This window comes from Triticum dicoccoides, chromosome 4A, assembly GCF_002162155.2.
Source record: "Triticum dicoccoides isolate Atlit2015 ecotype Zavitan chromosome 4A, WEW_v2.0, whole genome shotgun sequence".
NCBI classification, from domain to species: Eukaryota; Viridiplantae; Streptophyta; class Magnoliopsida; order Poales; family Poaceae; genus Triticum; species Triticum dicoccoides.
This window is the reverse complement of record NC_041386.1, coordinates 714,817,350-714,825,593: the sequence shown is the minus strand read 5'-3', so window position 1 is coordinate 714,825,593 and position 8,244 is coordinate 714,817,350.

The following is an 8,244-nucleotide window of genomic DNA, read 5'->3' as shown; positions in this document are numbered from 1 at the left end:
TTCGGAGCTGGTTAGGGATTGGAACAATCTCACCAAAGATGATGGAACCGGAGCTTGAAGGAGACAAGGTAATGGATCTGGAACATCACAACCTTGGGGAGGAGCTCCCTTCGCTTCTTCCTTCAATCTTCCTCTTCTTCCCTTTCTCTCTTAGTTTTCTCTCTTCTTCTCCATTGGAGGATGAACTGATTTTCGTCGCATTTGGTGGTGAATGCTGGATGGAGGGTAAAGCATCCCCATCCACTCACGTGCAAAGTACAAAATAACCCTAGGTCATAACCCTAATGGGTAGTGAGCTTTTGCATCTCTTTGGGCTGCCTAAAAGGCTTCAAATGGTAATCTCCTCACAGCCCATATGAGGAGGATATCCCAACAAATATCCCGCTCCGACTCATGAGGGGAGCACCGCCATGTCCGCTACCTTGCAACATACTAGTAGCTTCTCATTTGGCAGTATTTTGGTCATAATATCCGAACCATTATCGTCGGTATGGATCTTCTCAAGTTTCAGCAACTTGGAACTCACAACATCTCAAATCCAGTGATATCTCACATCAATGTGCTTGGTTCAAGAGTATTCTTGTAAATCCGTGAATATTTTAAATTCACAAACAATTAAACATTGCTATTTAAATAAAGAACATATATTCAAATTGTGCAAACTATTTTTCAAATTCAAAATTCACAAAAGTTTTTTCCATATTCGTGAACTATTTTTGTGTTCGTGAACATATTTTCAAATTTATCATTTGTGAACAATATTGTTGGTTTGCGAACATATTTTATTTTCTTTCAAAATTTAGCATTCACAAACATTTTTCTAAATCATGAAATTTTCCAAATTCATTGTTCGCAATTTTTTTTCCAATTCATTGTTCGAGAACATTTTTTGAAGTCACGGACATTTTTTCCATATTCACAAACGATATTTGTAGCTCACGAACATATTTTCAAATTTATTATTCTTCAATAGTATTTTTTAAACTTGCAAACATTTGTTTCGTATTCACGAATTTTTTTGTTGTCCGCGGACATATTTTCAAATTTATTGTTCGTGAACATATTTTCTTTTCTATTAAATTTATGGTTCACAAACATTTTCTTAAATTTGCGAATATTTTTTTCAAATTCATCGTTCGCGAATTTTTCTTCAAGTTGCGAACATTTTTTCATATTCGCGAACATTTTTATAAACTAGTGAACATTTGTTTCAAAGTCATGAACATTTTTCCATATTCACAAACATTTTTTGAAACCATGAATTTGAATTTATTTGCATATTTCCATCGCTGGCCGTCGCATTGGAGGGCCGCCTTCTAACATGTCACGAGTCAACGACGCCTGCTGGCTGGTCAGGTGGGGTCAGACAGATTTTGGATATGAATGATACACTACACTTCGAGGACCTGGATGCCGATTTTCATAGTTTGAGGACATACATAACACCACTAAAATAGTTGAGGGACCTACAATGCTTGCCTTCATTCTAATGTAGAGACATTCAATAGGACTCCTGTCTCCTAAAAAAGAAAAGAAAATGGAGAATACCTTTCGTTAATCCACATAATGATACAACAAAATATTAAGCACATTCCATAAGAAATATAGTACGCATTTAATCCTACCACATAATGGACAGATTATGACGTGTTTAAGTTCACCAAAACAATACCCCATCGGCGCTCCTTTTAGCACTTCTTTTGCTTAGGCAATTTTGACAAGAGTACAACAACCTGATGAACCATCACAACACAATCAAACTTCAAATTTCACACATACATGTGTGTTCTAAGAGCAAGCATCACTGTTTGCTGAATGAAGAATTTAAGATTGAGGCACTAATTCAAGCAAACAAGATTAGAACTGCAGAATTTGTAGGACCTCAATGTGATAAAAAATTATTAACATGTTGAACAAACAGGAACTATGCCACATGGTCCGAAAGCTGCTGAGATCCTTCTCTATAGTAATAACGCTATGGCTAGTACCTGCAAAATTCTATACCAACAATAACACCATGAACCATCAGAGCCTGCGGGTTATAAACAAATGAGCAGGTGGATTCATAGCCTCATTAGATAAAAGTATTCCCTCTGTAAAGAAATATAAGAGTGTTTAGATCACTAAAGTAGTTATCTAAACACTCTTATATTTCTTTACGGAAGGAGTAGAACACAAACTAGCAACGACTAAGATCCAGTCTATCCTGTGTCTCATCGATAAGAGCGCCAATGACATTTGATCAATGCTGGATCTGACTACTGAGATAAAGATCACTATATGAATACAAAATAGTACTCCCTCTGTCCCAAAATAAGCATCGTTGATTTAGTACAAAGTTAGTACAACTCTGCTCTAAATCGGCAACACGTATTTTAGGACGGAGGGAGTAATTTCTAAGTGGCATGATGTGACAAACCAATTAAGACATGATGAAGCTCCATCCATGGATTAACAATTAATGTATTAGGGGAACATGCCTTCTCTTTTATTGACTAACTTCCAACTTAAGTGAGTTGAGTCATGAGGTGTTGGTGTTTGTAGAAATAAGTTAGCAAGCATGTGAACCTTTTCTTCGACCACTATCAATTTAGCAAACTAGACAATGTGGCCCAAGTACCATGTACTTGGCATATTTCTTAAATTTTGCCCAGGAATCCTTTTGATAGCAATGTCTACTCTCCACCCACAAGCATTACCTGAGTATTAAGAAGACAACCGTTCACATCAGCAAGTACCTTCAGATCCAAGGGAGAGTGTCCCGCCAGGCACCACCTCCCGTTCCACCACCAGCATCAACAAACATCAATTCCAAAGAGACAACAAAGGCGAAGCACGGACTGCGAGCCAGGGTGGCATATGCAAGAAGCGTCAAGAAAATTAGCACAACGTCCTGCACGACCTAAATTAGCACAAAACCCACAACAGCCAGAATGAGAACAACAGCCTGAATCTGAATCAGCAAGAGTGACAATATCTATTGCATCTGCACCAGGCTACAAAAAGAGAAAAATTCTCAATGCTCAAACCCAAAAACTAAGCATTCACAGTGCTCTAGGAAAAATAACAACGGGGAAGCATAAAGGAAGATCAATGATCAGGTGCAGATTTTGGCTTCAAGCATGAACCTCTAATATCTACAGTATAACCAAACCAAACCAGCAGTTTTCCAAATATGTGAAGTATAGCAAGACATTATCAAAAATCTTCCAAATATCACAACAGCAACCATATAGAATGTAATCGTGTTTAGTTAAATATCACAACAACAGCAACCGAGCTAGCTCATGCGCTTTGTTTTCTAATCAATTTCAACACAATTATACATGGTTTAGGAATCTGCAATAATACTCGCTTGGGAAGAGCTGCAGGAGATAAAGCATCCATACTCACAGGAGAGCAGCAGATCTGCAGGCTGAGCATTCGTGGGAAGGTGAACTGTGGCGACACAAAGGTAGCTCGAGGAAAGAAGACCCCTAGGTTGAACCCGGCGCTCCTCTTCGCCTCCCACAAGGCCACAAACACTGCATTAGCAGATTGATTAGAGTACCAATTCCTCAGGTTTAGGGCTTAGGCTTTAGGCTTTATTGTTTAGGGTGACGATCATGCAAAAGGTATTACCACCATATATTGTTATGGATGGGATATGGATTGTGAGGGTGACGACAGATACTGGTTACGATGTTGGAGCTTCTCTATGAAACTAGCAGCCTGGATTTCACTGATAATATGCAGCAACCTTCTAAAATCTCGTAGAAGGAATAGTTAGGACTTAGAACTGAAGTATATTATCAAAATGACTAATTGTAATTTCTGATTATAGAAGTACAAAAATATGGTTGACTTAGTTTAGCAGACTGATTAAGAAAATTAACTTTCTGAATATAAACGCACTCTGATAAGAAAATCGAAATGGGGCATTGAGCCGAGCAATGGAAACAATATGGTGAAAGTGATTCCATACGAGGTACCTTTCATGGCTTCCCAAACTCATCCAATGCTCTGGTCAGTTCTTGTACTGCAATGTTCTAGGTCTCAATGTTTGGTCTCTGAATAAATAAACACCTGTGAGACTATTACGAGCAGATTGGAGGATTAACTAATAACTATCAACATTACTCCTACATGTTATTGTGTACATATGTTAACAAAGCCGATCCAGCTGTAGGTTTAGGCTCATGTGGTTGCCAAATAAAATGAGTCATCTGACAATAAACATATCTTGTATCTTCTCATTTCATCCACAGTGACAGGCCCAGTTGAAGAAACGTAAAGAGAGAAAATGAGGCAGCATGTACCTTGCAGCCGGCTGGGATAATCTCAGCGGAGGAATAAGAGCAGCACATCAGCCTGGGACCTATCAGGATGATGTGACAGCATGTCAGGATGGCAGGGAGAGCCGCTGGTGGCTGTAGATAGGTCCAACATTATATAACAAGAAAAAAAAATATCAACAAGGTCATGACCAAAATTCAGTAGCAAGAGGTATGCATATTGCATCACAGAGTATGGTCTTGCTTATGGGCTCTACACATATTCTTTTTTTAAACAAATACTCCCTCTGTTCCTAAATATTTGTCTTTCTAAAGCTTTCAAATGGACTACCACATACGGATGTATATAGACATATTTTAGAGTGTAGATTCACTCATTTTCCTCCGTATGTAGTCACTTGTTGAAATATCTAGAAAGACAAATATTTAGGAACGGAGGGAGTACATGATATGCACATAAGACACAACATATGGTAAGACTAAGAAGTCGTGAAAGAAATCAGTGCACTCAGCGGTAAAAAGGATGAAGTCTGCCACCGCTGTTGACTTGCTGCGGTCCACTTCCTCCGGCTGAACCTCCTATTGCATCTTCCCTGGTTGCCGTTGTCATCTCATGAAGGCGTGTTGGGATGTGCCACAACCAGAATCAACAGATCCTCATGCCACCTCGCCTTTGATACTGCTAACCTAGAAAACAAGGATTGTTGGAACTAGTGGTTAGCTCCCAGTTTTGCCAAGATAAATTATTGAAATCTACATCACACAAGAATAGATCAATCATAACCAACAAACCAGAATATACATACCAACATTCATACTCACAGCCTATAAAGCTAAGGTACGCGATTGCGTACTCTCAAAAAAAAAAACAGCCCGTGAATCCTCATTTACAGGACCTGCCCGTGGCTCCCCTTCTCCCCGTGAGTAATGCCAAGCCCATAAGTCTGATGGTTTGAATACTAAGCATGGTACAGGGATTGATGTGGAGAACACAGAATTTCCTCAACAAGATGTCCAAGAAGGCAAGCTGAGATTGGAACCAATATATTTTAAGCAAGACCGAAGCAATTACAGTGTTCAAAATTTTCCATGAGCATTTGCATCCCTGTTTCGAACATTATAATTCCGCACATACAAAAGCACAGAGTATGCGCTAATGGAATGTACATGATCTAATACATATTTCAAGATTTAGCTTCATCATCGATAAGATAAATAATATATGAGATGATCAAAGTAATAGGTGCCTAGCATGTTGTAGGTTTTCAACAATGGTAGTACTAACTCTGGCAATCAAACGATCGCTATGATGTCCTATGGGGGCCGCCTCTCATGGCTCAACGCTTCGGTCACATCCCTTCTAGTGTTTGCCATGTGCACGCTCAAGTTTCCTCCGAAACTGATTGAAATTCTGGACAAGATAAGAAGGAGATGCCTCTGGAGAAAGAAAACCGACCAAGGTGACAAATGTAATTCACTTGCAGCTTGGGAACTGGTATGCAAGCCAAAGTGTAAAGGTGGGTTGGGGGTGATCAACATTAAAATCCACAACGAAGCCCTCCTACTGAAATTTTTGCACAAGTTCTATAACAAAATGGACGTACCATGGGTCACCATGCTTTGGGATAATCAGTATGCCAGCCAGGTGCCTCATGCGGTTGATTTGGTCGGTTCCTTCTGGTGGAAAGACATTCTCAAATTAACGCCCATTTACCGAGGGATCACCCGTGTCCAAGTCATTGATGGCTCCACTACGCTGCTCTGGAAAGATTTGTGGTCAAATGATGTGCTGCAAACATGGCACCCCCGTGCATTTTCGTTCGCTCTGCATGAAGACATGACGGTCGCTGATTTCTGGGCCAACACTGGACTGCAAGAAACCTTTCATCTACCGCTGTCTGCCCGTGCGCTCAATGAGGTGCAAGATGTTCAACACGCGGCATCCCACATACACCCATCCACAACAATATCTGATGTGTGGCTCTACACTTGGGGGACAGCTGAGTACAAACCAAAAGACTATTATAACAACTTCTTCCGTGATGCAACAGTTCATCCCACTTTCCCGCTCCTTTGGAAATCAAACTGTACGATGAAAATCAAAGTATTTGGGTGGCTGCTGCTGCATGACAGACTCAACACACGTGACATGCTGAGAAGAAGACACTATGACATTGGGAATGACTTCACATGTCTCCTGTGTGGGCAGAATATAGATGAGACTCTCGAGCACATGGTCTTCACTTGCCAGTTCAGTGAAAGGTGTTGGGCCAGGATAGATGTTCATTGGACCAATTTTCAAAACAGGTTTGATGCGTTGCACAACGCACAGCCCAACTGGCCCAATCCTTTCTTCATTGAAGCATTCTTCACCGCTGCCTGGAGTTTGTGGAAGGAAAGGAACAATAAGCACTTCAGAGGTGTAGCCCCAAGCATTGCATCTTGGTTCAACCATTTCAAAGTGGACTTGGGGCTTCTTCAACACAGAGTTAAGGGTACACGTAGAACTGCCCTGCTTTCATATTGTGACACACTTAGCTGAGTCCTGCTGTGTTTTCCCCTACCCTCTGAACCTACTTAGAGACAAGTGTATAGCAGTAACCGTGGCGTAGTTGCCCCACCCTTGGTGGTCACACCAAGTGTGGAGCTCGTTGTATGAGTGTGGTATGTCTATGTAAACACCCCATTTATATAGATATATGAAAATACATAGTGGGAGTTCTCTCCCACTGTCAACTTCCTCAAAAAAAAAAACTCTGGCAAACAAGCAACAGCAGTCATAAGTACGTTTCGTTCGAGAAATGAATCTGATAAAATGAAACATGATAACCTTGCAAAGGTTTGCCAGAATATCACACTGCTGCTGTGGCAAGAGGGCATTATGATTGGTGAACACACAAAACAACACTTCAGACAGCATGGGAATAGAGAAATATCAAAGCACAAAAGCTCTAGCCGTGTTGTATCATGAGGCTAGAAACGGAATAGACATCCAGCGATATGATGAAGAAAAGAAACAACGGCAACATGAAGAAACCTTTGTACGTAACATTTTCCATTCAAAAGTGGGAATCACAAGAGCAAAACACCGGCAATCGCTCTTTAGCCAAGAGCTCGACAGAACAGAGAGCTGCAGCACAGAACATGATCATTCGAATAAAGAGCACACCAGCAAGCACATTTGAATAGCGAAACAGAATGCTCTTGAAAACCTGATGGGCTCAATAGAACAGCGACGACTATATTGCGATAGCAAAACATATTTGCACCTTGGTGTTCAACAGGGCGAGCATACCGATAACAACAAAGATAGATACAGACAGACAGACATAGTAAAGATGGGCCTACAATACAGATAGATAACCACCAGTACTAGGCCATAACAGGCACAGCTAGATAGTTAGATTAGATAGAAAATGGACCATCTCAATGGGTAATCTTTCTTCCATCCACTTGGCATTTTCAGCTCTCGCTCCAACGCTGAAAAAATCAGTCTTCCATCCCAGCTCTCGCTCCAACGCTGAAAAAATCAGTCTTGGTCTTCAGACTCGGAATCATCATCGTACTCAGAATCATCATCATACTCAGAAGCATCATCATCCGAGTCGACATAGTCGATGTAACCCAGCGTGGCTTGATCAGCATCGGGGGCACAAACAGTAATCTTGACATCTTGTTTGATCTTGGCCCACTGTGCCTTGGTCCATGCATTGATCTTCTTCCTCGCTTCAACGTAGTCATAGTCGACCTCAAAGTAGCCATATTTGTCAACCGATTCGCGGACCTTTTTCTGGTACTCCTCAAAGTCGTCGTCAATCCTCTTGAAGAGCTCCAGATCGCTCTGGTGGCGCAGCCTCCTCTCTGCAATCTCCTCCGGAGTGTACAGGTGGGCCAGATCATCCAGGTAGTCGATGCTGGGAAGCTCATTCCTCTTCAGTGCCAGGATGAGCTTGACATCATCCGCCAGCAC